The 26,049-nt window shown below is 49.4% G+C and overlaps 29 non-coding genes and 3 pseudogenes across 29 annotated transcripts; 12 read left to right on the top strand and 20 right to left on the bottom strand.

Moving 5' to 3' along the window:
- Nucleotides 1-43: 43 nt before the first annotated feature.
- LOC134993262 (U1 spliceosomal RNA) lies at nt 44-185 on the top strand (annotated as a pseudogene).
- A 691-nt stretch (nt 186-876) lies between these two features.
- LOC134993341 (U1 spliceosomal RNA) lies at nt 877-1,040 on the top strand. The gene has a single exon (XR_010197196.1). It is a non-coding gene; the product is annotated as a U1 spliceosomal RNA (small nuclear RNA).
- A 2,719-nt stretch (nt 1,041-3,759) lies between these two features.
- LOC134993235 (U1 spliceosomal RNA) lies at nt 3,760-3,923 on the top strand. Its single transcript, XR_010197103.1, has one exon. It is a non-coding gene; the product is annotated as a U1 spliceosomal RNA (small nuclear RNA).
- Nucleotides 3,924-4,075: 152 nt separating this feature from the next.
- On the top strand, nt 4,076-4,238 carry LOC134993239 (U1 spliceosomal RNA). The gene has a single exon (XR_010197107.1). It is a non-coding gene; the product is annotated as a U1 spliceosomal RNA (small nuclear RNA).
- A 674-nt stretch (nt 4,239-4,912) lies between these two features.
- On the top strand, nt 4,913-5,076 carry LOC134993319 (U1 spliceosomal RNA). The gene has a single exon (XR_010197175.1). It is a non-coding gene; the product is annotated as a U1 spliceosomal RNA (small nuclear RNA).
- Nucleotides 5,077-5,228: 152 nt separating this feature from the next.
- Nucleotides 5,229-5,391, top strand: LOC134993245 (U1 spliceosomal RNA). The gene has a single exon (XR_010197113.1). It is a non-coding gene; the product is annotated as a U1 spliceosomal RNA (small nuclear RNA).
- A 674-nt stretch (nt 5,392-6,065) lies between these two features.
- Nucleotides 6,066-6,229, top strand: LOC134993353 (U1 spliceosomal RNA). The gene has a single exon (XR_010197207.1). It is a non-coding gene; the product is annotated as a U1 spliceosomal RNA (small nuclear RNA).
- Nucleotides 6,230-6,381: 152 nt separating this feature from the next.
- On the top strand, nt 6,382-6,544 carry LOC134993238 (U1 spliceosomal RNA). The gene has a single exon (XR_010197106.1). It is a non-coding gene; the product is annotated as a U1 spliceosomal RNA (small nuclear RNA).
- Nucleotides 6,545-7,218: 674 nt separating this feature from the next.
- LOC134993357 (U1 spliceosomal RNA) lies at nt 7,219-7,382 on the top strand. The gene has a single exon (XR_010197211.1). It is a non-coding gene; the product is annotated as a U1 spliceosomal RNA (small nuclear RNA).
- A 152-nt stretch (nt 7,383-7,534) lies between these two features.
- Nucleotides 7,535-7,686, top strand: LOC134993287 (U1 spliceosomal RNA; annotated as a pseudogene).
- Nucleotides 7,687-8,371: 685 nt separating this feature from the next.
- Nucleotides 8,372-8,535, top strand: LOC134993327 (U1 spliceosomal RNA). Its single transcript, XR_010197183.1, has one exon. It is a non-coding gene; the product is annotated as a U1 spliceosomal RNA (small nuclear RNA).
- Nucleotides 8,536-8,687: 152 nt separating this feature from the next.
- Nucleotides 8,688-8,850, top strand: LOC134993237 (U1 spliceosomal RNA). The gene has a single exon (XR_010197105.1). It is a non-coding gene; the product is annotated as a U1 spliceosomal RNA (small nuclear RNA).
- An 828-nt stretch (nt 8,851-9,678) lies between these two features.
- On the bottom strand, nt 9,679-9,841 carry LOC134993252 (U1 spliceosomal RNA). Its single transcript, XR_010197117.1, has one exon. It is a non-coding gene; the product is annotated as a U1 spliceosomal RNA (small nuclear RNA).
- A 152-nt stretch (nt 9,842-9,993) lies between these two features.
- On the bottom strand, nt 9,994-10,157 carry LOC134993346 (U1 spliceosomal RNA). Its single transcript, XR_010197200.1, has one exon. It is a non-coding gene; the product is annotated as a U1 spliceosomal RNA (small nuclear RNA).
- Nucleotides 10,158-10,831: 674 nt separating this feature from the next.
- Nucleotides 10,832-10,994, bottom strand: LOC134993247 (U1 spliceosomal RNA). The gene has a single exon (XR_010197115.1). It is a non-coding gene; the product is annotated as a U1 spliceosomal RNA (small nuclear RNA).
- A 152-nt stretch (nt 10,995-11,146) lies between these two features.
- LOC134993349 (U1 spliceosomal RNA) lies at nt 11,147-11,310 on the bottom strand. Its single transcript, XR_010197203.1, has one exon. It is a non-coding gene; the product is annotated as a U1 spliceosomal RNA (small nuclear RNA).
- A 674-nt stretch (nt 11,311-11,984) lies between these two features.
- On the bottom strand, nt 11,985-12,147 carry LOC134993251 (U1 spliceosomal RNA). Its single transcript, XR_010197116.1, has one exon. It is a non-coding gene; the product is annotated as a U1 spliceosomal RNA (small nuclear RNA).
- Nucleotides 12,148-12,299: 152 nt separating this feature from the next.
- Nucleotides 12,300-12,463, bottom strand: LOC134993344 (U1 spliceosomal RNA). Its single transcript, XR_010197199.1, has one exon. It is a non-coding gene; the product is annotated as a U1 spliceosomal RNA (small nuclear RNA).
- Nucleotides 12,464-13,137: 674 nt separating this feature from the next.
- LOC134993280 (U1 spliceosomal RNA) lies at nt 13,138-13,299 on the bottom strand. Its single transcript, XR_010197143.1, has one exon. It is a non-coding gene; the product is annotated as a U1 spliceosomal RNA (small nuclear RNA).
- A 152-nt stretch (nt 13,300-13,451) lies between these two features.
- LOC134993343 (U1 spliceosomal RNA) lies at nt 13,452-13,615 on the bottom strand. The gene has a single exon (XR_010197198.1). It is a non-coding gene; the product is annotated as a U1 spliceosomal RNA (small nuclear RNA).
- Nucleotides 13,616-14,289: 674 nt separating this feature from the next.
- Nucleotides 14,290-14,452, bottom strand: LOC134993273 (U1 spliceosomal RNA). Its single transcript, XR_010197137.1, has one exon. It is a non-coding gene; the product is annotated as a U1 spliceosomal RNA (small nuclear RNA).
- Nucleotides 14,453-14,604: 152 nt separating this feature from the next.
- On the bottom strand, nt 14,605-14,768 carry LOC134993342 (U1 spliceosomal RNA). Its single transcript, XR_010197197.1, has one exon. It is a non-coding gene; the product is annotated as a U1 spliceosomal RNA (small nuclear RNA).
- A 674-nt stretch (nt 14,769-15,442) lies between these two features.
- LOC134993236 (U1 spliceosomal RNA) lies at nt 15,443-15,605 on the bottom strand. The gene has a single exon (XR_010197104.1). It is a non-coding gene; the product is annotated as a U1 spliceosomal RNA (small nuclear RNA).
- A 674-nt stretch (nt 15,606-16,279) lies between these two features.
- Nucleotides 16,280-16,442, bottom strand: LOC134993241 (U1 spliceosomal RNA). The gene has a single exon (XR_010197109.1). It is a non-coding gene; the product is annotated as a U1 spliceosomal RNA (small nuclear RNA).
- A 152-nt stretch (nt 16,443-16,594) lies between these two features.
- Nucleotides 16,595-16,759, bottom strand: LOC134993243 (U1 spliceosomal RNA). The gene has a single exon (XR_010197111.1). It is a non-coding gene; the product is annotated as a U1 spliceosomal RNA (small nuclear RNA).
- Nucleotides 16,760-17,429: 670 nt separating this feature from the next.
- LOC134993261 (U1 spliceosomal RNA) lies at nt 17,430-17,592 on the bottom strand. The gene has a single exon (XR_010197126.1). It is a non-coding gene; the product is annotated as a U1 spliceosomal RNA (small nuclear RNA).
- Nucleotides 17,593-17,744: 152 nt separating this feature from the next.
- Nucleotides 17,745-17,908, bottom strand: LOC134993315 (U1 spliceosomal RNA). Its single transcript, XR_010197172.1, has one exon. It is a non-coding gene; the product is annotated as a U1 spliceosomal RNA (small nuclear RNA).
- A 972-nt stretch (nt 17,909-18,880) lies between these two features.
- On the bottom strand, nt 18,881-19,044 carry LOC134993316 (U1 spliceosomal RNA). The gene has a single exon (XR_010197173.1). It is a non-coding gene; the product is annotated as a U1 spliceosomal RNA (small nuclear RNA).
- A 674-nt stretch (nt 19,045-19,718) lies between these two features.
- LOC134993285 (U1 spliceosomal RNA) lies at nt 19,719-19,881 on the bottom strand. The gene has a single exon (XR_010197147.1). It is a non-coding gene; the product is annotated as a U1 spliceosomal RNA (small nuclear RNA).
- A 152-nt stretch (nt 19,882-20,033) lies between these two features.
- On the bottom strand, nt 20,034-20,197 carry LOC134993339 (U1 spliceosomal RNA). The gene has a single exon (XR_010197194.1). It is a non-coding gene; the product is annotated as a U1 spliceosomal RNA (small nuclear RNA).
- Nucleotides 20,198-20,889: 692 nt separating this feature from the next.
- On the bottom strand, nt 20,890-21,031 carry LOC134993232 (U1 spliceosomal RNA; annotated as a pseudogene).
- A 152-nt stretch (nt 21,032-21,183) lies between these two features.
- LOC134993320 (U1 spliceosomal RNA) lies at nt 21,184-21,347 on the bottom strand. The gene has a single exon (XR_010197176.1). It is a non-coding gene; the product is annotated as a U1 spliceosomal RNA (small nuclear RNA).
- Nucleotides 21,348-26,049: the final 4,702 nt, after the last annotated feature.

Genomic DNA, 26,049 nt, shown 5'->3' with positions numbered 1-26,049 from the left:
GGGGGTACCCGAGCAGCAACCCTCCCCAGCTCTAGCCCAACTCCTACTTACCTGCCAGGTGAGATACTATGATCATGAAGGTGCTTCTCCCAGGGCAAGGCTCACCCATTGCACTCTGGGTGTGCTGCTCCTGCGATTTCCCCAAATGTGGGACACTTGACTGCATAATTTGTGTTTCCCCTGGTCGGCTCTTATATAATTTAGATCTCTTTGTCTCAGGTCCCTCTCCAGCCTAGTTTGCTGCCTGTTTCCACTTCTCTTTTCTTGAGCCGCTCCCTTCTATGCCCTTGTGCACTATCCTGACTTCCCCGTCTGCTTACTTTGTGCCTTCCAACGCACAATGCAAAATACAGGTAGTGCTGCAGGGCCCACACCCTTTTACTTGCTTTACAGAGCAGCTCTGGAGCTGTTACAGTGCCCAGCTGCTGCAAGAAATCAGCTTGAATGCTTCAGGGGCTTGGGCATAGCCAACATGAGCCCCACACCGAAGGAGGGTGGAGGTGTTTAATGCGAACTAGGGGTCATCCAAGCGCCGCAAAAGGCCGCCATGCCCTGCACACCCCTTTTTTATTTTCATATGCAGACGAGGGTTGAAGCCAACTTTGACCCACTGCTTGGATGACATCACCATATGCAAATCCATCTGCTGCAGGCCTTCCCCCAGGAATGCTTGCACTAGTAGTTGCATTTGGTTTGTTTTTTGGGGGTGCTTCAGTATTAGGCAGCCTTCTGCCCTCCCATGTTCATCTGAAAATATGTGTTCTCCCTGCAGTTGTTGTCCCCAGATGAGAGTTCCCTTGTGCTGCCTCAGTTGAATCTCCTTTACTTGACAGAGATGTGCCTGAGCAGCGGCCCTCCCCAGCCCTATCCCAAATCATACTTATTTTGCATAGGAGATACCATGGTCATGAAGATTGTTCTCCCAGGGTGAGGTTCATTCATTGCATTCTGGGTATGCTGACCCCTGTGATTTCCCCAAATGTGGGAAACTCGACTGCATTATTTGTGGTAGTGGGGGACTGTGTTTGTGCTTTCCTCTGGTCAGCTCTGGTAAAAGTCAGATTTCTTTGTCTCAGATCTTCCTCTAGCCTTGTTCTTCTTTCGAGAGTTCCCTTGTGCTGCCTCAGTTGGATCTCCTTCACTTGACAGGGGGTGCACGAGCAGCAATCCTCCACAGCTCTAGCCCAACTCCTACTTACCTGCCAGGTGAGATACTATGATCTTCACTGTTAGGGCAATCAGGATGTGGAATTCCCTGCCAGGGAAGGTGGTAATGGCGGACTCTGTAATTGGATTTAAAAAAGGAATGGATACATTTCTGAATGAAAAAGCTATCCAAGGTTATAATACTTAAAATATCAACATGGTTAATCCGGGGGTAACATGAGTTATAGTAGCTAACTAGTCATAAAACATTATTCAGCAAGTATGTAGAATCATCACAACTTAAAACAGGTTGAACACGATGGGCAATTTGCCTCTATTCAACCTCAAAAACTATGTTACTATATGTTACTATATTACTATGTTACTGTAGTATACAGAACACCACAATGTAATGAGCAGTGATAGTGAGCACTGATGAGGATACTAAAACTGACACTGAGCAGCAAGATGCAGCACTGGACTATTAGTAATGTACTGTAGTATGCTGAGCACCACAATGCAGCACAAGACAATGAGCAGTGATACTGAGCACTGATGAGGATACTACTGAGAACTGACACTGAGCAGGAGAGACACACTACTAGTATTACTGAGCAGCAATAAGTAACCACTGATACTGAGCACTGATATGGAGATTTCCACTGAGAGAACATAGCCACGTCCTCTCCGCTCTCTCTTCAATGCACGAGTAAAAATGGCGGCAACGCGCAGCTCTTTATATGGAATCCGAATCTCGCGAGAATCCGACAGCGGGATGATGACATTTTCCCTTGTTCAGGTTTTCCGAGTCAGGCGGGAACAACCGAGCCTGCCTCGGACCAGTGTAAACCACGTGGAGTTCGTCGGGAATTCGGTTCTCTGAGAACCGAACCCGCTCCTCTATATATACTATATTACTATGTTACTGTAGTATACAGAACACCACAATGCAATGAGCAGTGATAGTGAGCACTGATGAGGATACTAGAACTGACACTGAGCAGCAAGATGCAGCACTGGACTATTAGTAATGTACTGTAGTATGCTGAGCACCACAATGCAGCACAAGACAATGAGCAGTGATACTGAGCACTGATGAGGATACTACTGAGAACTGACACTGAGCAGGAGAGACACACTACTAGTATTACTGAGCAGCAATAAGTAACCACTGATACTGAGCACTGATATTGAGATTTCCACTGAGAGAACATAGCCACGTCCTCTCCGCTCTCTCTTCAATGCACGAGTAAAAATGGCAGCAACGCGCAGCTCTTTATATGGAATCCGAATCTCGCGAGAATCCGACAGCGGGATGATGACATTTTCCCTTGTTCAGGTTTTCCGAGTCAGGCGGGAACAACCGAGCCTGCCTCGGACCAGTGTTAACCACGTGGAGTTCGTGGGGAATTCGGTTCTCGGAGAACCGAACCCGCTCCTCTCTACCTTATACCCATCAATTTTTTTATTTTCAGTCTAAGCCCCTGCAGTTTTCTGTAAGCATCTGCTTCGCTATGATGATCAACAAGTCACAAGGGCAAACACTCAGGGCTTGAGGCGTAGATCTTAGGACCAGCTGCTACAAGCATGGCAGAGGTGTCACTATCACTGGTGAGACCCAGAGAGGTGGCGAGGGAGATTGTAATGCAGTGCGCGCAGATAAACAGCGCAATGGTAAAAAGGAGGCATGGTTTCATAGGTAGGGGCGTGGCCTGGTGGCCTGAATCTACATTTTGTTGCTCCGGGAGTCCCGGGGGTTGGGGGCTGCACCCGGGGACTAGTGTGTGAGCGGTGCTGGCTCCTGCACAGTGACAGGGCATGGCCACCCAGCATGACGCCTCCCTTCTTGACCATGCTGTAATTGCAGTCGCACTGCAGTTCAGCGTGATCATAAAAAATGGTGTAGGCTCCTGCTGGTGCAGACTGTAGAGAAAAGCTGCTGTGACCACGCCCCCTGTGTCTCCTCCGTTGCAGACCCCATTTTGAAGCCTTGCCCCCGGACTAAGAGAAAAGAATGCCCTTGCGCACTATCCTGACTTCTCCTCCCGTCTGCTTAATTTGTGCCTTCCAACGCACAATGCGAACAACAGGTGGTGCTGCAGGGCCCACACTCTTTTACTTGCCTTACAGAACAGCTCTGGAGCTGTTACAGTGCCCAGCTGCTGCAAGAAATCAGCTTGAATGCTTCAGGGGATGGGGCATGGCCAACATGAGCCCCACACCAAAGGAGGGTGGGGGTGTTTTATGCGAACTAGGGGTCATCCAAGCACTGCAAAAGGCCGCCATGCCCTGCATGCCCCTTTACTCTTTTCATATGCAGATGAGGGTTCCAGTCAACTTTGACCCACTGCTTGGATAACATCACCATATGCAAATCCGTCTGCTGCAGACCTTCCCCCAAGAGTGCTTGTACTAGTTGTTGCATATGGTTTGATATTTGATGGTGCTTCAGTATTAGGCAGCCTTCCGCCCTCCCATGTTCATCTGAAAAGATGTGGTCTCCCTGCAGTTGTTGTCCCCAGATGAGAGTTCCCTTGTGCTGCCTCAGTTGAATCTCCTTTACTTGACAGAGATGTGCCTGAGCAGCGGCCCTCACCAGCCCTATCCCAAATCATACTTATTTTGCATAGGAGATACCATGGTCATGAAGATTGTTCTCCCAGGGTGAGGTTCATTCATTGCATTCTGGGTATGCTGACCCCTGTGATTTTCCCAAATGTGGGAAACTCGACTGCATTATTTGTGGTAGTGGGGGACTGTGTTTGTGCTTTCCTCTGGTCAGCTCTGGTAAAAGTCAGATTTCTTTGTCTCAGATCTTCCTCTAGCCTTGTTCTTCTTTCGAGAGTTCCCTGGTGCTGCCTCAGTTGGATCTCCTTCACTTCACAGGGGGAAACCCGAGCAGCGACCCTCCCCAGCTCTAGCCCAACTCCTACTTACCTGCCAGGTGAGATACTATGATCATGAAGGTGCTTCTCCCAGGGCAAGGCTCACCCATTGCACTCTGGGTGTGCTGCCCCTGCGATTTCCCCAAATGTGGGAAACTTGACTGCATAATTTGTGTTTCCCCTGGTCGGCTCTCGTATAATTCAGATCTCTTTGTCTCAGGTCTCTCTCCAGCCTAGTTTGCTGTCTGTTTCCACTTCTCTTTTCTTCAGCCGCTCCCTTCTATACCCTTGTGCACTATCCTGACTTCTCCTCCAGTCTGCTTACTTTGTGCCTTCCAATGCACAATGCAAACTACAGGAAGTGCTGCAGGGCCCACACCCTTTTACTTGCCTTACAGAGCAGCTCTGGAGCTGTTACAGTGCCCAGCTGCTGCAAGAAATCAGCTTGAATGCTTCAGGGGATGGGGCATGGCCAACATGAGCCCCACACCAAAGGAGAGTGGAGGTGTTTAATGCGAACTAGGGGTCATCCAAGCACCGCAAAAGGCCGCCATGCCCTGCACGCCCATTTTCTCTTTTCATATGCAGATGAGGGTTGAAGCCAACTTTGACCCACTGCTTGGATGACATCACCGTATGCAAATCCGTCTTCTGCAGAACTTCCCCCAGGAATGCTTGCACTAGTTGTTGCATTTGGTTTGTTGTTTGGGGGTGCTTCAGTATTAGGCAGCCTTCTGCCCTCCCATGTTCATCTGAAAATATGTGTTCTCCCTGCAGTTGTTGTCCCCAGATGAGAGTTCCCTTGTGCTGCCTCAGTTGAATCTCCTTTACTTGACAGAGATGTGCATGAGCAGCGGCCCTCCCCAGCCCTATTCCAAATCATACTTATTTTGCATAGGAGATACCATGGTCATGAAGATTGTTCTCCCAGGGTGAGGTTCATTCATTGCATTTTGGGTATGCTGACCCCTGTGATTTCCCCAAATGTGGGAAACTTGACTGCATTATTTGTGGTAGTGGGGGACTGTGTTTGTGCTTTCCTCTGGTCAGCTCTGGTAAAAGTCAGATTTCTTTGTCTCAGATTTTCCTCTAGCCTTGTTCTTCTTTCGAGAGTTCCCTTGTGCTGCCTCAGTTGGATCTCCTTCACTTTACAGGGGGGTACCCGAGCAGCGACCCTCCCCAGCTCTAGCCCAACTCCTACTTACCTGCCAGGTGAGATACTATGATCATGAAGGTGCTTCTCCCAGGGCAAGGCTCACCCATTGCACTCTGGGTGTGCTGCCCCTGCGATTTCCCCAAATGTGGGAAACTTGACTGCATAATTTGTGTTTCCCTTGGTCGGCTCTCGTATAATTCAGATCTCTTTGTCTCAGGTCTCTCTCCAGCCTAGTTTGCTGTCTGTTTCCACTTCTCTTTTCTTCAGCCGCTCCCTTCTATACCCTTGTGCACTATCCTGACTTCTCCTCCCGTCTGCTTACTTTGTGCCTTCCAATGCACAATGCAAACTACAGGTAGTGCTTCAGGGCCCACACCCTTTTACTTGCCTTACAGAGCAGCTCTGGAGCTGTTACAGTGCCCAGCTGCTGCAAGAAATCAGCTTGAATGCTTCAGGGGATGGGGCATGGCCAACATGAGCCCCACACCAAAGGAGGGTGGGGGTGTTTAATGCGAACTAGGGGTCATCCAAGCACTGCAAAAGGCCGCCATGCCCTGCATGCCCCTTTTCTCTTTTCATATGCAGATGAGGGTTCCAGTCAACTTTGGCCCATTGCTTGGATAACATCACCATATGCAAATCCGTCTGCTGCAGACCTTCCCCCAGGAGTGCTTGTACTAGTTGTTGCATATGGTTTGATATTTGATGGTGCTTCAGTATTAGGCAGCCTTCCGCCCTCCCATGTTCATCTGAAAAGATGTGGTCTCCCTGCAGTTGTTGTCCCCAGATGAGAGTTCCCTTGTGCTGCCTCAGTTGAATCTCCTTTGCTTGACAGAGATGTGCCTGAGCAGCGGCCCTCACCAGCCCTATCCCAAATCATACTTATTTTGCATAGGAGATACCATGGTCATGAAGATTGTTCTCCCAGGGTGAGGTTCATTCATTGCATTCTGGGTATGCTGACCCCTGTGATTTTCCCAAATGTGGGAAACTCGACTGCATTATTTGTGGTAGTGGGGGACTGTGTTTGTGCTTTCCTCTGGTCAGCTCTGGTAAAAGTCAGATTTCTTTGTCTCAGATCTTCCTCTAGCCTTGTTCTTCTTTCGAGAGTTCCCTGGTGCTGCCTCAGTTGGATCTCCTTCACTTCACAGGGGGGAACCCGAGCAGCGACCCTCCCCAGCTCTAGCCCAACTCCTACTTACCTGCCAGGTGAGATACTATGATCATGAAGGTGCTTCTCCCAGGGCAAGGCTCACCCATTGCACTCTGGGTGTGCTGCCCCTGCGATTTCCCCAAATGTGGGAAACTTGACTGCATAATTTGTGTTTCCCCTGGTCGGCTCTCGTATAATTCAGATCTCTTTGTCTCAGGTCTCTCTCCAGCCTAGTTTGCTGTCTGTTTCCACTTCTCTTTTCTTCAGCCGCTCCCTTCTATACCCTTGTGCACTATCCTGACTTCTCCTCCCGTCTGCTTACTTTGTGCCTTCCAATGCACAATGCGAACTACAGGTAGTGCTGCAGGGCCCACACCCTTTTACTTGCCTTACAGAGCAGCTCTGGAGCTGTTACAGTGCCCAGCTGCTGCAAGAAATCAGCTTGAATGCTTCAGGGGCTGGGGCATAGCCAACATGAGCCCCACACCAAAGGAGGGTGGAGGTGTTTAATGCAAACTAGGGGTCAGCCAAGCGCCGCAAAAGGCCACCATGCCCTGCACGCCCCTTTTCTCTTTTCATATGCAGACGAGGATTGAAGCCAACTTTGACCCACTGCTTGGATGACATCACCATATGCAAATCCATCTGCGGCAGGCCTTCCCCCAGGAATGCTTGCACTAGTTGTTGCATTTGGTTTGTTGTTTGGGGGTGCTTCAGTATTAGGCAGCCTTCTGCCCTCCCATGTTCATCTGAAAATATATGTTCTCCCTGCAGTTGTTGTCCCAAGATGAGAGTTCCCTTGTGCTGCCTCAGTTGAATCTCCTTTACTTGACAGAGATGTGCATGAGCAGCGGCCCTCCCCAGCCCTATTCCAAATCATACTTATTTTGCATAGGAGATACCATGGTCATGAAGATTTTTCTCCCAGGGTGAGGTTCATTCATTGCATTTTGGGTATGCTGACCCCTGTGATTTCCCCAAATGTCGGAAACTTGACTGCATTATTTGTGGTAGTGGAAGACTGTGTTTGTGCTTTCCTCTGGTCAGCTCTGGTAAAAGTCAGATTTCTTTGTCTCAGATTTTCCTTTAGCCTTGTTCTTATTTCGAGAGTTCCCTTGTGCTGCCTCAGTTGGATCTCCTTCACTTTACAGGGGGGTACCCGAGCAGCGACCCTCCCCAGCTCTAGCCCAACTCCTACTTACCTGCCAGGTGAGATACTATGATCATGAAGGTGCTTCTCCCAGGGCAAGGCTCACCCATTGTACTCTGGGTGTGATGCTCCTGCGATTTCCCCAAATGTGGGAATCTTGACTGCATAATTTGTGTTTCCCCTGGTCGGCTCACGTATAATTCAGATCTCTTTGTCTCAGGTCTCTCTCCAGCCTAGTTTGCTGTCTGTTTCCACTTCTCTTTTCTTCAGCCGCTCCCTTCTATACCCTTGTGCACTATCCTGACTTCTCCTCCCATCTGCTTACTTTGTGCCTTCCAATGCACAATGCAAACTACAGGTAGTGCTGCAGGGCCCACACCCTTTTACTTGCCTTACAGAGCAGCTCTGGAGCTGTTACAGTGCCCAGCTGCTGCAAGAAATCAGCTTGAATGCTTCAGGGGCTGGGGCATAGCCAACATGAGCCCCACACCGAAGGAGGGTGGAGGTGTTTAATGCGAACTAGGGGTCATCCAAGCACCGCAAAAGGCCGCCATGCCCTGCACGCCCCTTTTCTCTTTTCATATGCAGATGAGGGTTGAAGCCAACTTTGACCCACTGCTTGGATGACATCACCGTATGCAAATCCATCTTCTGCAGAACTTCCCCCAGGAATGCTTGCACTAGTTGTTGCATTTGGTTTGTTGTTTGGGGGTGCTTCAGTATTAGGCAGCCTTCTGCCCTCCCATGTTCATCTGAAAATATGTGTTCTCCCTGCAGTTGTTGTCCCCAGATGAGAGTTCCCTTGTGCTGCCTCAGTTGAATCTCCTTTACTTGACAGAGATGTGCATGAGCAGCGGCCCTTCCCAGCCCTATTCCAAATCATACTTATTTTGCATAGGAGATACCATGGTCATGAAGATTGTTCTCCCAGGGTGAGGTTCATTCATTGCATTTTGGGTATGCTGACCTCTGTGATTTCCCCAAATGTGGGAAACTTGACTGCATTATTTGTGGTAGTGGGGGACTGTGTTTGTGCTTTCCTCTGGTCAGCTCTGGTAAAAGTCAGATTTCTTTGTCTCAGATTTTCCTCTAGCCTTGTTCTTCTTTCGAGAGTTCCCTTGTGCTGCCTCAGTTGGATCTCCTTCACTTTACAGGGGGGTACCCGAGCAGCGACCCTCCCCAGCTCTAGCCCAACTCCTACTTACCTGCCAGGTGAGATACTATGATCATGAAGGTGCTTCTCCCAGGGCAAGGCTCACCCATTGCACTCTGGGTGTGCTGCCCCTGCGATTTCCCCAAATGTGGGAAACTTGACTGCATAATTTGTGTTTCCCCTGGTCGGCTCTCGTATAATTCAGATCTCTTTGTCTCAGATCTCTCTCCAGCCTAGTTTGCTGTCTGTTTCCACTTCTCTTTTCTTCAGCCGCTCCCTTCTATACCCTTGTGCACTATCCTGACTTCTCCTCCCGTCTGCTTACTTTGTGCCTTCCAATGCACAATGCAAACTACAGGTAGTGCTGCAGGGCCCACACCCTTTTACTTGCCTTACAGAGCGTCTCTGGAGCTGTTACAGTGCCCAGCTGCTGCAAGAAATCTGCTTGAATGCTTCAGGGGATGGGACATGGCCAACATGAGCCCCACACCAAAGGAGGGTGGAGCAGAAGGCTGCCTAATACTGAAGCACCCCCAAACAACAAACCAAATGCAACAACTAGTGCAAGCATTCCTGGGGGAAGGCCTGCCGCAGATGGATTTGCATATGGTGATGTCATCCAAGCAGTGGGTCAAAGGTGGCTTCAACCCTCGTCTGCATATAAAAACAGAAAAGGGGCGTGCAGGGCATGGTGGCCTTTTGCGGCGCTTGACTGACCCCTAGTTTGCATTAAACACCTCCACCCTCCTTCGGTGTGGGGCTCATGTTGGCTATGCCCCAGCCCCTGAAGCATTCAAGCTGATTTCTTGCAGCAGCTGGCCACTGTAACAGCTCCAGAGCTGCTCTGTAAGGCAAGTAAAAGGGTGTGGGCCCTGCAGCACTACCTGTAGTTTGCATTGTGCATTGGAAGGCACAAAGTAAGCAGACGGGAGGAGAAGTCAGGATAGTGCACAAGGGTATAGAAGGGAGCGGCTGAAAAAAAGAGAAGTGGAAACAGACAGCAAACTAGGCTGGAGAGAGACCTGAGACAAAGAGATCTGAATTATACGAGAGCCGACCAGGGGAAACACAAATTATGCAGTCAAGTTTCCCACATTTGGGGAAATCGCAGGAGCAGCACACCCAGAGTACAATGGGTGAGCCTTGCCCTGGGAGAAGCACCTTCATGATCATAGTATCTCACCTGGCAGGTAAGTAGGAGTTGGGCTAGAGCTGGGGAGGGTCGCTGCTCGGGTACCCCCCTGTAAAGTGAAGGAGATCCAACTGAGGCAGCACAAGGGAACTCTCGAAAGAAGAACAAGGCTAAAGGAAAATCTGAGACAAAGAAATCTGACTTTTACCAGAGCTGACCAGAAGAAATCACAAACACAGCCTCCCACTACCACAAATAATGCAGTCAAGTTTCCCACATTTGGGGAAATCACAGGGGTCAGCATACCCAAAATGCAATGAATAAACCTCACCCTGGGAGAAAAATCTTCATGACCATGGTATCTCCTATGCAAAATAAGTATGATTTGGAATAGGGCTGGGGAGGGCCGCTGCTCATGCACATCTCTGTCAAGTAAAGGAGATTTAACTGAGGCAACACAAGGGAACTCTCATCTGGGGACAACAACTGCAGGGAGAACATATATTTTCAGATGAACATGGGAGGGCAGAAGGCTGCCTAATACTGATGCACCCCCAAACAACAAACCAAATGCAACAACTAGTGCAAGCATTCCTGGGGGAAGGCCTGCCGCAGATGGATTTGCATATGGTGATGTCATCCAAGCAGTGGGTCAAAGTTGGCTTCAACCCTCGTCTGCATATGAAAAGAGAAAAGGGGCGTGCAGGGCATGGCGGCCTTTTGCGGTGCTTGGATGACCCCTAGTTCGCATTAAACACCTCCACCCTCTTTTGGTGTGGGGCTCATGTTGGCCATGCCCCATCCCCTGAAGCATTCAAGCAGATTTCTTGCAGCAGCTGGGCACTGTAACAGCTCCAGAGCTGCTCTGTAAGGCAAGTAAAAGGGTGTGGGCCCTGCAGCACTACCTGTAGTTTGCATTGTGCATTGGAAGGCACAAAGTAAGCAGACGGGAGGAGAAGTCAGGATAGTGCACAAGGTTATAGAAGGGAGCGGCTGAAGAAAAGAGAAGTGGAAACAGACAGCAAACTAGGCTGGAGAGAGACCTGAGACAAAGAGATCTGAATTATACGAGAGCCGACCAGGGGAAACACAAATTATGCAGTCAAGTTTCCCACATTTGGGGAAATCGCAGGGGCAGCACACCCAGAGTGCAATGGGTGAGCCTTGCCCTGGGAGAAGCACCATCATGATCATAGTATCTCACCTGGCAGGTAAGTAGGAGTTGGGCTAGAGCTGGGGAGGGTCTCTGCTCGGGCACCCCCCTGTCAAGTGAAGGAGATCCAACTGAGGCAGCACAAGGGAACTCTCGAAAGAAGAACAAGGCTAGAGGAAGATCTGAAACAAAGAAATCTGACTTTTACCAGAGCTGACCAGAGGAAAACACAAACACAGTCCCCCACTACCACAAATAAAGCAGTCGAGTTTCCCACATTTGGGGAAATCACAGGGGTCAGCATACCCAGAATGCAATGAATGAACCTCACCCTGGGAGAATAATCTTCATGACCATGGTATGTCCTATGCAAAATAAGTATGATTTGGGATAGAGCTGGGGTGGGCCGCTGCTCAGGCACATCTCTGTCAAGTTAAGGAGATTCAACTGAGGCAGCACAAGGGAACTCTCATCTGGGGACAACAACTGCAGGGAGAACACATATTTTCAGATGAACATGGGAGGGCAGAAGGCTGCCTAATACTGAAGCACCCCCAAACAACAAACCAAATGCAACAACTAGTGCAAGCATTCCTGGGGGAAGTTCTGCAGAAGACGGATTTGCATACGGTGATGTCATCCAAGCAGTGGGTCAAAGTTGGCTTCAACCCTCATCTGCATATGAAAAGAGAAAAGGGGCGTGCAGGGCATGGCGGCTTTTTGCGGTGCTTGGATGACCCCTAGTTCGCATTAAACACCTCCACCTTCCTTTGGTGTGGGGCTCATGTTGGCCATGCCCCATCCCCTGAAGCATTAGAGCTGATTTCTTGCAGCAGCTGGGCACTGTAACAGCTCCAGAGCTGCTCTGTAAGGCAAGTAAAAGGGTGTGGGCCCTGCAGCACTACCTGTAGTTTGCATTGTGCATTGGAAGGCACAAAGTAAGCAGACGGGAGGAGAAGTCAGGATAGTGCACAAGGGTATAGAAGGGAGCGGCTGAAGAAAAGAGAAGTGGAAACAGACAGCAAACTAGGCTGGAGAGAGACCTGAGACAAAGAGATCTGAATTATACGAGAGCCGACCAGGGGAAACACAAATTATGCAGTCAAGTTTCCCACATTTGGGGAAATCGCAGGAGCAGCACACCCAGAGTACAATGGGTGAGCCTTGCCCTGGGAGAAGCACCTTCATGATCATAGTATCTCACCTGGCAGGTAAGTAGGAGTTGGGCTAGAGCTGGGGAGGGTCGCTGCTCGGGTACCCCCCTGTAAAGTGAAGGAGATCCAACTGAGGCAGCACAAGGGAACTCTCGAAAGAAGAACAAGGCTAAAGGAAAATCTGAGACAAAGAAATCTGACTTTTACCAGAGCTGACCAGAGGAAAGCACAAACACAGTCTCCCACTACCACAAATAATGCAGTCAAGTTTCCCACATTTGGGGAAATCACAGGGGTCAGCATACCCAAAATGCAATGAATGAACCTCACCCTGGGAGAAAAATCTTCATGACCATGGTATCTCCTATGCAAAATAAGTATGATTTGGAATAGGGCTGGGGAGGGCCGCTGCTCATGCACATCTCTGTCAAGTAAAGGAGATTCAACTGAGGCAGCACAAGGGAACTCTCATCTTGGGACAACAACTGCAGGGAGAACACATATTTTCAGATGAACATGGGAGGGCAGAAGGCTGCCTAATACTGAAGCACCCCCAAACAACAAACCAAATGCAACAACTAGTGCAAGCATTCCTGGGGGAAGTTCTGCAGAAGACGGATTTGCATACGGTGATGTCATCCAAGCAGTGGGTCAAAGTTGGCTTCAACCCTCATCTGCATATGAAAAGAGAAAAGGGGCGTGCAGGGCATGGCGGCCTTTTGCGGTGCTTGGATGACCCCTAGTTCGCATTAAACACCTCCACCCTCCTTTGGTGTGGGGCTCATGTTGGCCATGCCCCATCCCCTGAAGCATTCAAGCTGATTTCTTGCAGCAGCTGGGCACTGTAACAGCTCCAGAGCTGCTCTGTAAGGCAAGTAAAAGGGTGTGGGCCCTGCAGCACTACCTGTAGTTTGCATTGTGCATTGGAAGGCACAAAGTAAGCAGACGGGAGGAGAAGTCAGGATAGTGCACAAGGGTATAGAAGGGAGCGGCTGAAGAAAAGAGAAGTGGAAACAGACAGCAAACTAGGCTGGAGAGAGACCTGAGACAAAGAGATCTGAATTATACGAGAGCCGACCAGGGGAAACACAAATTATGCAGTCAAGTTTCCCACATTTGGGGAAATCGCAGGAGCAGCAACCCAGAGTACAATGGGTGAGCCTTGCCCTGGGAGAAGCACCTTCATGATCATAGTATCTCACCTGGCAGGTAAGTAGGAGTTGGGCTAGAGCTGGGGAGGGTCGCTGCTCGGGTACCCCCCTGTAAAGTGAAGGAGATCCAACTGAGGCAGCACAAGGGAACTCTCGAAAGAAGAACAAGGCTAAAGGAAAATCTGAGACAAAGAAATCTGACTTTTACCAGAGCTGACCAGAGGAAAGCACAAACACAGTCTCCCACTACCACAAATAATGCAGTCAAGTTTCCCACATTTGGGGAAATCACAGGGGTCAGCATACCCAAAATGCAATGAATGAACCTCACCCTGGGAGAAAAATCTTCATGACCATGGTATCTCCTATGCAAAATAAGTATGATTTGGAATAGGGCTGGGGAGGGCCGCTGCTCATGCACATCTCTGTCAAGTAAAGGAGATTCAACTGAGGCAGCACAAGGGAACTCTCATCTTGGGACAACAACTGCAGGGAGAACACATATTTTCAGATGAACATGGGAGGGCAGAAGGCTGCCTAATACTGAAGCACCTCCAAACAACAAACCAAATGCAACAACTAGTGCAAGCATTCCTGGGGGAAGGCCTGCCGCAGATGGATTTGCATATGGTGATGTCATCCAAGCAGTGGGTCAAAGTTGGCTCCAACCCTCGTCTGCATATGAAAACAGAAAAGGGGCGTGCAGGGCATGGTGGCCTTTTGCGGCGCTTGTCTGACCCCTAGTTTGCATTAAACACCTCCACCCTCCTTCGGTGTGGGGCTCATGTTGGCTATGCCCCAGCCCCTGAAGCATTCAAGCTGATTTCTTGCAGCAGCTGGGCACTGTAACAGCTCCAGAGCTGCTCTGTAAGGCAAGTAAAAGGGTGTGGGCCCTGCAGCACTACCTGTAGTTTGCATTGTGCATTGGAAGGCACAAAGTAAGCAGACGGGAGGAGAAGTCAGGATAGTGCACAAGGGTATAGAAGGGAGCGGCTGAAGAAAAGAGAAGTGGAAACAGACAGCAAACTAGGCTGGAGAGAGACCTGAGACAAAGAGATCTGAATTATACGAGAGCCGACCAGGGGAAACACAAATTATGCAGTCAAGTTTCCCACATTTGGGGAAATCGCAGGAGCAGCACACCCAGAGTACAATGGGTTAGCCTTGCCCTGGGAGAAGCACCTTCATGATCATAGTATCTCACCTGGCAGGTAAGTAGGAGTTGGGCTAGAGCTGGGGAGGGTCGCTGCTCGGGTACCCCCCTGTAAAGTGAAGGAGATCCAACTGAGGCAGCACAAGGGAACTCTCGAAAGAAGAACAAGGCTAAAGGAAAATCTGAGACAAAGAAATCTGACTTTTACCAGAGCTGACCAGAGGAAAGCACAAACACAGTCTCCCACTACCACAAATAATGCAGTCAAGTTTCCCACATTTGGGGAAATCACAGGGGTCAGCATACCCAAAATGCAATGAATGAACCTCACCCTGGGAGAAAAATCTTCATGACCATGGTATCTCCTATGCAAAATAAGTATGATTTGGAATAGGGCTGGGGAGGGCCGCTGCTCATGCACATCTCTGTCAAGTAAAGGAGATTCAACTGAGGCAGCACAAGGGAACTCTCATCTTGGGACAACAACTGCAGGGAGAACACATATTTTCAGATGAACATGGGAGGGCAAAAGGCTGCCTAATACTGAAGCACCCCCAAACAACAAACCAAATGCAACAACTAGTGCAAGCATTCCTGGGGGAAGTTCTGCAGAAGACGGATTTGCATACGGTGATGTCATCCAAGCAGTGGGTCAAAGTTGGCTTCAACCCTCATCTGCATATGAAAAGAGAAAAGGGGCGTGCAGGGCATGGCGGCCTTTTGCGGTGCTTGGATGACCCCTAGTTCGCATTAAACACCTCCACCCTCCTTTGGTGTGGGGCTCATGTTGGCCATGCCCCATCCCCTGAAGCATTCAAGCTGATTTCTTGCAGCAGCTGGGCACTGTAACAGCTCCAGAGCTGCTCTGTAAGGCAAGTAAAAGGGTGTGGGCCCTGCAGCACTACCTGTAGTTTGCATTGTGCATTGGAAGGCACAAAGTAAGCAGACGGGAGGAGAAGTCAGGATAGTGCACAAGGGTATAGAAGGGAGCGGCTGAAGAAAAGAGAAGTGGAAACAGACAGCAAACTAGGCTGGAGAGAGACCTGAGACAAAGAGATCTGAATTATACGAGAGCCGACCAGGGGAAACACAAATTATGCAGTCAAGTTTCCCACATTTGGGGAAATCGCAGGGGCAGCACACCCAGAGTGCAATGGGTGAGCCTTGCCCTGGGAGAAGCACCTTCATGATCATAGTATCTCACCTGGCAGGTAAGTAGGAGTTGGGCTAGAGCTGGGGAAAGTCGCTGTTCGGGCACCCCCCTGTCAAGTGAAAGAGATCCAACTGAGGCAGCACAAGGAAACTCTCATCTGGGGACAACAACTGCAGGGAGAACACATATTTTCAGATGAACATGGGAGGGCAGAAGGCTGCCTAATACTGAAGCACCCCCAAACAACAAACCAAATGCAACAACTAGTACAAGCATTCCTGGGGGAAGTTCTGCAGAAGACGGAATTGCATACGGTGATGTCATCCAAGCAGTGGGCCAAAGTTGGCTGGAACCCTCATCTGCATATGAAAAGAGAAAAGGGGTATGCAGGGCATGGCGGCCTTTTGCGGCGCTTGGATGACCCTTAGTTCGCATTAAACACCTCCACCCTCCTTCGGTGTGGGGCTCATGTTGGCCATGCCCCATCCCCTGAAGCATTCAAGCTGATTTCTTGCAGCAGCTTGGCACTGTAACAGCTCCAGAGCTGTTCAGTAAGGCAAGTAAAAGGGTGTGGGCCCTGCAGCACTACCTGTAGTTTGCATTGCGCATTGGAAGGCACAAAGTAAGCAGACAGGAGGAGAAGTCAGGATAGTGCACAAGGGTATAAAAGGGAGCGGCTCAAGAAAAGAGAAGTTGAAACAGACAGCAAACTAGGCTGGAGAGAGACCTGAGACAAAGAGATCTGAATTATACGAGACCTGACCAGGGGAAACACAAATTATGCAGTCAAGTTTCCCACATTTGGGGAAATCGCAGGGGCAGCACACCCAGAGTGCAATGGGTGAGCCTTGCCCTGGGAGAAGCACCTTCATGATCATAGTATCTCACCTGGCAGGTAAGTAGGAGTTGGGCTAGAGCTGGGGAGGGTCGCTGCTCGGGCACCCCCCTGTCAAGTGAAGGAGATCCAACTGAGGCAGCACAAGGAAACTCTCGAAAGAAGAACAAGGCTAGAGGAAGATCTGAAACAAAGAAATTTGACTTTTACCAGAGCTGACCAGAGGAAAACACAAACACAGTCCCCCACTACCAACAAATAAAGCAGTCGCGTTTCCCACATTTGGGGAAATCACAGGGGTCAGCATACCCAGAATGCAATGAATGAACCTCACCCTGGGAGAGTAATCTTCATGACCATGGTATCTCCTATGCAAAATAAGTATGATTTGGGATAGGGCTGGGGAGGGCCGCTGCTCATGCACATCTCTGTCAAGTAAAGGAGATTCAACTGAGGCAGCACAAGGGAACTCTCATCTGGGGACAACAACTGCAGGGAGAACACATATTTTCAGATGAACATGGGAGGGCAGAAGGCTGCCTAATACAGAAGCACTCCCAAACAACAAACCAAATGCAACAACTAGTGCAAGCATTCCTGGGGGAAGTTCTGCAGAAGACGGATTTGCATACGGTGATGTCATCCAAGCAGTGGGTCAAAGTTGGCTTCAACCCTCATCTGCATATGAAAAGAGAAAAGGGGCGTGCAGGGCATGGCGGCCTTTGCGGTGCTTGGATTACCCCTAGTTCGCATTAAACACCCCCACCCTCCTTTGGTGTGGGGCTCATGTTGGCCATGCCCCATCCCCTGAAGCATTCAAGCTGATTTATTGCAGCAGCTGGGCACTGTAACAGCTCCAGAGCTGCTCTGAACGGCAAGTAAAAGGGTGTGGGCCCTGCAGCACTACCTGTAGTTTGCATTGTGCATTGGAAGGCACAAAGTTAGCAGACGGGAGAAGTCAGGATAGTGCGCAAGGGCATAGAAGGGAGCGGCTCAAGAAAAGAGAAGTTGAAACAGACAGCAAACTAGGCTGGAGAGAGACCTGAGACAAAGAGATCTGAATTATACGAGAGCCGACCAGGGGAAACACAAATTATGCAGTCAAGTTTCCCACATTTGGGGAAATCGCAGGAGCAGCACACCCAGAGTGCAATGGGTGAGCCTTGCCCTGGGAGAAGCACCTTCCTGATTATAGTATCTCACCTGGCAGGTAAGTAGGAGTTGGGCTAGAGCTTGGGAGGGTCGCTGCTCGGGCACCCCCCTGTCAAGTGAAGGAGATCCAACTGAGGCAGCACAAGGAAACTCTCGAAAGAAGAACAAGGCTAGAGGAAGATCTGAGACAAAGAAATCTGACTTTTACCAGAGCTGACCAGAGGAAAGCACAAACACAGTCCCCCACTACCACAAATAATGCAGTCGAGTTTCCCAAATTTGGGAAAATCACAGGGGTCAGCATACCCAGAATGCAATGAATGAACCTCACCCTGGGAGAACAATCTTCATGACCATGGTATCTCCTATGCAAAATAAGTATGATTTGGGATAGGGCTGGGGAGGGCCGCTGCTCAGGCACATCTCTGTCAAGTAAAGGAGATTCAACTGAGGCAGCACAAGGGAACTCTCATCTGGGGACAACAACTGCAGGGAGAACACATATTTTCAGATGAACATGGGAGGGCAGAAGGCAGCCTAATACTGAAGCACCCCCAAACAACAAACCAAATGCAACAACTAGTGCAAGCATTCCTGGGGGAAGGCCTGCAGCAGATGGATTTGCATACGGTGATGTCATCCAAGCAGTGGGTCAAAGTTGGCTTCAACCCTCGTCTGCATATGAAAAGAGAAAAGGGGCGTGCAGGGCATGGCGGCCTTTTGCGGCGCTTGGATGACCCCTAGTTCGCATTAAACACCTCCACCCTCCTTCGGTGTGGGGCTCATGTTGGCTATGCCCCAGCCCCTGAAGCATTCAAGCTGATTTCTTGCAGCAGCTGGGCACTGTAACAGCTCCAGAGCTGCTCTGTACGGCAAGTAAAAGGGTGTGGGCCCTGCAGCACTACCTGTAGTTTGCATTGTGCATTGGAAGGCACAAAGTAAGCAGACAGGAGGAGAAGTCAGGATAGTGCACAAGGGTATAAAAGGGAGGAGCTCATGAAAAAAGAAGTGGAAACAGACAGCAAACTAGGCTGGAGAGAGACCTGAGACAAAGAGATCTGAATTATACGAGAGCCGACCAGGGGAAACACAAATTATGCAGTCAAGCTTCCCACATTTGGGGAAATCAGAGTGCAATGGGTGAGCCTTGCCCTGGGAGAAGCACCTTCATGATCATAGTATCTCACCTGGCAGGTAAGTAGGAGTTGGGCTAGAGCTGGGGAGGGTCGCTGCTCGGGCACCCCCCTGTCAAGTGAAAGAGATCCAACTGAGGCAGCACAAGGGAACTCTCGAAAGAAGAACAAGGCTAGAGGAAGATCTGAGACAAATAAATCTGACTTTTACCAGAGCTGACCAGAGGAAAGCACAAACACAGTCCCCCACTACCACAAATAATGCAGTCGAGTTTCCCACATTTGGGGAAATCACAGGGGTCAGCATACCCAGAATACAATGAATGAACCTCACCCTGGGAGAACAATCTTCATGACCATGGTATCTCCTATGCAAAATAAGTATGATTTGGGATAGGGCTGGGGAGGGCCGCTGCTCAGGCACATCTCTGTCAAGTAAAGGAGATTCAACTGAGGCAGCACAAGGGAACTCTCATCTGGGGACAACAACTGCAGGGAGAACACATATTTTCAGATGAACATGGGAGGGCAGAAGGCTGCCTAATACTGAAGCACCCCCAAACAACAAACCAAATGCAACAACTAGTGCAAGCATTCCTGGGGGAAGGCCTGCAGCAGATGGATTTGCATACGGTGATGTCATCCAAGCAGTGGGTCAAAGTTGGCTTCAACCCTCGTCTGCATATGAAAAGAGAAAAGGGGCGTGCAGGGCATGGCGGCCTTTTGCGGCGCTTGGATGACCCCTAGTTCACATTAAACACCTCCACCCTCCTTCGGTGTGGGGCTCATGTTGGCTATGCCCCAGCCCCTGAAGCATTCAAGCTGATTTCTTGCAGCAGCTGGGCACTGTAACAGCTCCAGAGCTGCTCTGTACGGCAAGTAAAAGGGTGTGGGCCCTGCAGCACTACCTGTAGTTTGCATTGTGCATTGGAAGGCACAAAGTAAGCAGACAGGAGGAGAAGTCAGGATAGTGCACAAGGGTATAAAAGGGAGGGGCTCATGAAAAAAGAAGTGGAAACAGACAGCAAACTAGGCTGGAGAGAGACCTGAGACAAAGAGATCTGAATTATACGAGAGCTGACCAGGGGAAACACAAATTATGCAGTCAAGCTTCCCACATTTGGGGAAATCGCAGGGGCACCACACCCAGAGTGCAATGGGTGAGCCTTGCCCTGGGAGAAGCACCTTCATGATCAAAGTATCTCACCTGGCAGGTAAGTAGGAGTTGGGCTAGAGCTGGGGAGGGTCGCTGCTCTGGCACCCCCCTGTCAAGTGAAAGAGATCCAACTGAGGCAGCACAAGGGAACTCTCGAAAGAAGAACAAGGCTAGAGGAAGATCTGAGACAAATAAATCTGACTTTTACCAGAGCTGTCCAGAGGAAAGCACAAACACAGTCCCCCACTACCACAAATAATGCAGTCGTGTTTCCCACATTTGGGGAAATCACAGGGGTCAGCATACCCAGAATGCAATGAATGAACCTCACCCTGGGAGAACAATCTTCATGACCATGGTATCGCCAATGCAAAATAAGTATGATTTGGGATAGGGCTGGGGAGGGCCGCTGCTCAGGCACATCTCTGTCAAGTAAAGGAGATTCAACTGAGGCAGCACAAGGGAACTCTCATCTGGGGACAACAACTGCAGGGAGAACACATATTTCCAGATAAACATGGGAGGGCAGAAGGCTGCCTAATACTGAAGCACCCCCAAACAACAAACCAAATGCAACAACTAGTACAAGCATTCCTGGGGGAAGGCCAGCAGCAGATGGATTTGCATATGGTGATGTCATCCAAGCAGTGGGTCAAAGTAGGCTTCAACCCTCGTCTGCATATGAAAAGAGAAAAGGGGCGTGCAGGGCATGGCGGACTTTTGCGGCGCTTGGATGACCCCTAGTTCGCATTAAACACCTCCACCCTCCTTCGGTGTGGGGCTCATGTTGGCTATGCCCCAGCCCCTGAAGCATTCAAGCTGATTTCTTGCAGCAGCTGGGCACTGTAACAGCTCCAGAGCTGCTCTGAACGGCAAGTAAAAGGGTGTGGGCCCTGCAGCACTACCTGTAGTTTGCATTGTGCATTGGAAGGCACAAAGTAAGCAGACGGGAGAAGTCAGGATAGTGCGCAAGGGCATAGAAGGGAGCGGCTCAAGAAAAGAGAAGTTGAAACAGACAGCAAACTAGGCTGGAGAGAGACCTGAGACAAAGAGATCTGAATTATATGAGAGCCGACCAGGGGAAACACAAATTATGCAGTCAAGTTTCCCACATTTGGGGAAATCGCAGGAGCAGCACACCCAGAGTGCAATGGGTGAGCCTTGCCCTGGGAGAAGCACCTACATGATCATAGTATCTCACCTGCCAGGTAAGTAGAAGTTGGGCTAGAGCTGGGGAGGGTCGCTGCTCGGGTACCCCCCTGTCAAGTGAAGGAGATCCAACTGAGGCAGCACAAGGGAACTCTCGAAAGAAGAACAAGGCTAGAGGAAGATCTGAGACAAATAAATCTGACTTTTACCAGAGCTGACCAGAGGAAAGCACAAACACAGTCCCCCACTACCACAAATAATACAGTCGAGTTTCCCACATTTGGGGAAATCACAGGGGTCAGCATACCCAGAATGCAATGAATGAACCTCACCCTGGGAGAACAATCTTCATGACCATGGTATCTCCTATGCAAAATAAGTATGATTTGGGATAGGGCTGGGGAGGGCCGCTGCTCAGGCACATCTCTGTCAAGTAAAGGAGATTCAACTGAGGCAGCACAAGGGAACTCTCATCTGGGGACAACAACTGCAGGGAGAACACAAATTTTCAGATGAACATGGGAGGGCAGAAGGCTGCCTAATAATGAAGCACCCCCAAACAACAAACCAAATGCAACAACTAGTGCAAGCATTCCTGGGGGAAGGCCTGCAGCAGATGGATTTGCATACGGTGATGTCATCCAAGCAGTGGGTCAAAGTTGGCTTCAACCCTCGTCTGCATATGAAAAGAGAAAAGGGGCGTGCAGGGCATGGCGGCCTTTTGCGGCGCTTGGATGACCCCTAGTTCGCATTAAACACCTCCACCCTCCTTCGGTGTGGGGCTCATGTTGGCTATGCCCCAGCCCCTGAAGCATTCAAGCTGATTTCTTGCAGCAGCTGGGCACTGTAACAGCTCCAGAGCTGCTCTGTACGGCAAGTAAAAGGGTGTGGGCCCTGCAGCACTACCTGTAGTTTGCATTGTGCATTGGAAGGCACAAAGTAAGCAGGCAAGGTCCAGAGAACAGTTAGAGGTCGGAGTAGCACTATCTCAAGTAGTACTACGACAGCACGGATGGATTCTAAATATTCCAAAATCGCAGCTGATTCCGACGACACGTCTGCTGTTCCTAGGGATGATTCTGGACACAGTACAGAAAAAGGTGTTTCTCCCGGAGGAGAAAGCCAAGGAGTTATCCGACATAGTCAGGAACCTCCTAAGACCAGGCCAAGTGTCAGTACATCAATGCACAATGGTCCTGGGAAAGATGGTGGCTTCTTACGAAGCGATTCCATTCGGCAGATTCCACGCAAGAACTTTTCAGTGGGATCTGCTGGACAAATGGTCCGGATCGCATCTTCAAATGCATCAGCGGATAACCCTGTCTCCAAGGACAAGGGTGTCTCTCCTGTGGTGGTTACAGAGTGCTCATCTCCTAGAGGGCCGCAGATTCGGCATTCAGGATTGGGTCCTGGTGACCACGGATGCCAGCCTGAGAGGCTGGGGAGCAGTCACACAGGGAAGAAATTTCCAGGGCTTGTGGTCAAGCATGGAAACGTCACTTCACATAAATATCCTGGAACTAAGGGCCATTTACAATGCCCTAAGTCAGGCAAGACCTCTGCTTCAGGGTCAGCCGGTGTTGATCCAGTCGGACAACATCACGGCAGTCGCCCACGTAAACAGACAGGGCGGCACAAGAAGCAGGAGGGCAATGATGGAAGTGGCAAGGATTCTTCGCTGGGCGGAGAATCATGTGATAGCACTGTCAGCAGTGTTCATTCCGGGAGTGGACAACTGGGAAGCAGACTTCCTCAGCAGACACGATCTTCACCCGGGGGAGTGGGGACTTCACCCAGAAGTCTTCCACATGATTGTGAACCGTTGGGAAAAACCAAAGGGTGGACATGATGGCGTCCCGCCTCAACAAAAAACTGGACAGATATTGCGCCAGGTCAAGGGACCCTCAGGCAATAGCTGTGGACTCTCTGGTAACACCGTGGGTGTACCAGTCAGTGTATGTGTTCCCTCCTCTTCCTCTCATACCAAAAGTACTGAGAATCATAAGAAGGAGAGGAGTAAAGACTATACTCGTGGCTCCGGATTGGCCAAGAAGGACTTGGTACCCGGAAATTCAAGAGATGCTCACGGAAGACCCGTGGCCTCTACCTCTAAGAAAGGACCTGCTCCAGCAGGGACCATGTCTGTTCCAAGACTTACCGCGGCTGCGTTTGACGGCATGGCGGTTGAACGCCGGATCCTGAAGGAAAAAGGCATTCCGGATGAAGTCATCCCTACCCTGATCAAAGCCAGGAAGGATGTAACCATACAACATTATCACCGTATTTGGCGTAAATATGTTGCGTGGTGCGAGGCCAGGAAGGCCCCTACAGAGGAATTTCAACTGGGTCGTTTCCTGCATTTCCTGCAAACAGGACTGTCTATGGGCCTCAAATTAGGGTCCATTAAGGTTCAAATTTCGGCCCTGTCAATATTCTTCCAAAAAGAACTGGCTTCTGTTCCTGAAGTTCAGACGTTTGTCAAGGGAGTACTGCATATACAGCCTCCTTTTGTGCCTCCAGTGGCACCTTGGGATCTCAATGTAGTTTTGGGATTCCTAAAATCACATTGGTTTGAACCACTCACCACTGTGGACTTAAAATATCTCACATGGAAAGTGGTAATGCTGTTAGCCCTGGCTTCAGCCAGGCGTGTCTCAGAATTGACCAAAACAAAAAACTGCAACAAACGAGTGCCTAATCATCAAAATAAAAAGTGAAAACCAATACGTGTTTCATAGAATTAAATAATCACAATTTTATGTTCCTGATAGTCTGCGCTTGCCGGAATACTATGTGTAGTATTGTGGTGATAGCATAGAAAAAGAACAAACGGCTGCGCTGAATATCAGGAACGAAACATGATGTACAGAGAGCCAACGTAAAAAATAACAATGTTTATTAATAAAACATATAAAAAGATTAATTGTCAAATAACCGGTGAAAAATATATACAAATATATATAAGAACAGTCACTAGACGTGAACTAGTGGTATATTGTAATGACTCAGCTTATTGGGGTGAAAAGTTCCGTGATTCACTTGTTAGATAGTTGATAAATACCAGGTGTGTTGGTAGGATCCTAATGAATAAAAAAGTCCCTCAGTTGAAATTGATATTCAATACCTTTCCAAAATGGGCTGGTAAGAGCCGAGCGTCCTCGGCTTCAATGTCCTGCAATGCCCATATACGCTGTGCAGCGGAAAGGAATGGATCGTCTCTCTCACAACCCGGTCGTGGCGGCGTGTGCGCTGAAGCCGCTGATGTCGGATGCTGTAGAAGGAGGGTGCAGCGGGGACCAAGGAACACCTGGAAGATTTCACCTGAGCTGAGTGTGGATAGGGGCGGGTCCTGACGCGTTTCGTCACGTTCACGTGACTTTCTCAAAGGTAGAATGTTCTTATATATATTTATATATATTTTTCACCGGTTATTTGACAATTAATCTTTTTATATGTTTTATTAATAAACATTGTTATTTTTTACGTTGGCTCTCTGTACATCGTGTCTCAGAATTGGCGGCTTTATCCTATAAAAGCCCTTACCTAATTTTTCATATGTGGTGCCTGCGGCTACTAGGGACTTGGAGGATTCCAAGTTGCTGGACGTAGTCAGGGCCCTGAAAATATATGTTTCCAGGACGGCTGGAGTCAGAAAATCTGATTCGCTGTTTATCCTGTATGCACCCAGCAAGCTGGGTGCTCCTGCTTCTAAGCAGACGATTGCTCGTTGGATTTGTAGTACAATTCAGCTTGCACATTCTGTGGCAGGCCTGCCACAGCCAAAATCTGTAAAAGCCCATTCCACACGGAAAGTGGGCTCATCTTGGGCGGCTGCCCGAGGGGTCTCGGCTTTACAACTTTGCCGAGCAGCTACTTGGTCAGGGGAAAACATGTTTGCTAAATTCTACAAATTTGATACCCTGGCTGAGGAGGACCTGGAGTTCTCTCATTCGGTGCTGCAGAGTCATCCGCACTCTCCCACCCGGTTGGGAGCTTTGGTATAATCCCCATGGTCCTTTCGGAGTCCCCAGCATCCACTAGGACGTTAGAGAAAATAAGAATTTACTTACCGATAATTCTATTTCTCATAGTCTGTAGTGGATGCTGGGCGCCCATCCCAAGTGCGGATTGTCTGCATTACTTGTACATAGTTATTGTTACAAAAATCGGGTTATTGTTGTTGTGAGCCATCTTTTCAGAGGCTCCTTCTGTTATCATGCTGTTAACTGGGTTCAGATCACAAGTTGTACGGTGTGATTGGTGTGGCTGGTATGAGTCTTACCCGGGATTCAAAATCCTTCCTTATTGTGTACGCTCGTCCGGGCACAGTATCCTAACTGAGGCTTGGAGGAGGGTCATAGGGGGAGGAGCCAGTGCACACCAGCTAGTCCTAAAGCTTTTACTTTGTGCCCAGTCTCCTGCGGAGCCGCTATTCCCCATGGTCCTTTCGGAGTCCCCAGCATCCACTACGGACTATGAGAAATAGAATTATCGGTAAGTAAATTCTTATTTTCTGGACTGTGTCCAGGATCATCCTTAGGAATAGAAGACGTGTCGTCGGAATCAGCTGCGATTTTGGAATATTAAGAATCCAACCGTGCTGCCGCAACACTACCTGAGATAGTGCTACCCCGACTACCAACTGTTCCCTGGATCTTGCCCTTATCCGGAGATCGTCCAAGTAAGGGATAATTAAAACTCCCTTCCTTCGAAGGAGTATCATCATTTCGGCCATTACTTTGGTAAAGACCCGGGGTGCCGTGGACAAACCAAACGGCAGCGTCTGAAACTGATAGTGACAGTTCTGTACCACAAACCTGAGGTACCCTTGGTGAGAAGGGTAATTTGGGACATGGAGATAAGCATCCTTGATGTCCAGAGACACCATATAATCCCCTTCTTCCCGGTTTGCCATCACCGCTCTGAGTGACTCCATCTTGAATTTGAACCTTTGTATGTAAGTGTTCAAGGATTTCAGATTTAAATTAGGTCTCACCGAGCCGTCCGGCTTCGGTACCACAAACAGCGTGGAATAATACCCCTTTCCCTGTTGTAGGAGGGGTACCTTGATTATCACCTGCTGGG

Source organism: Pseudophryne corroboree, unplaced genomic scaffold (assembly GCF_028390025.1).
Source record: "Pseudophryne corroboree isolate aPseCor3 unplaced genomic scaffold, aPseCor3.hap2 scaffold_1273, whole genome shotgun sequence".
NCBI classification, from domain to species: Eukaryota; Metazoa; Chordata; class Amphibia; order Anura; family Myobatrachidae; genus Pseudophryne; species Pseudophryne corroboree.
This window is presented reverse-complemented; position numbering and strand designations above follow the sequence as displayed.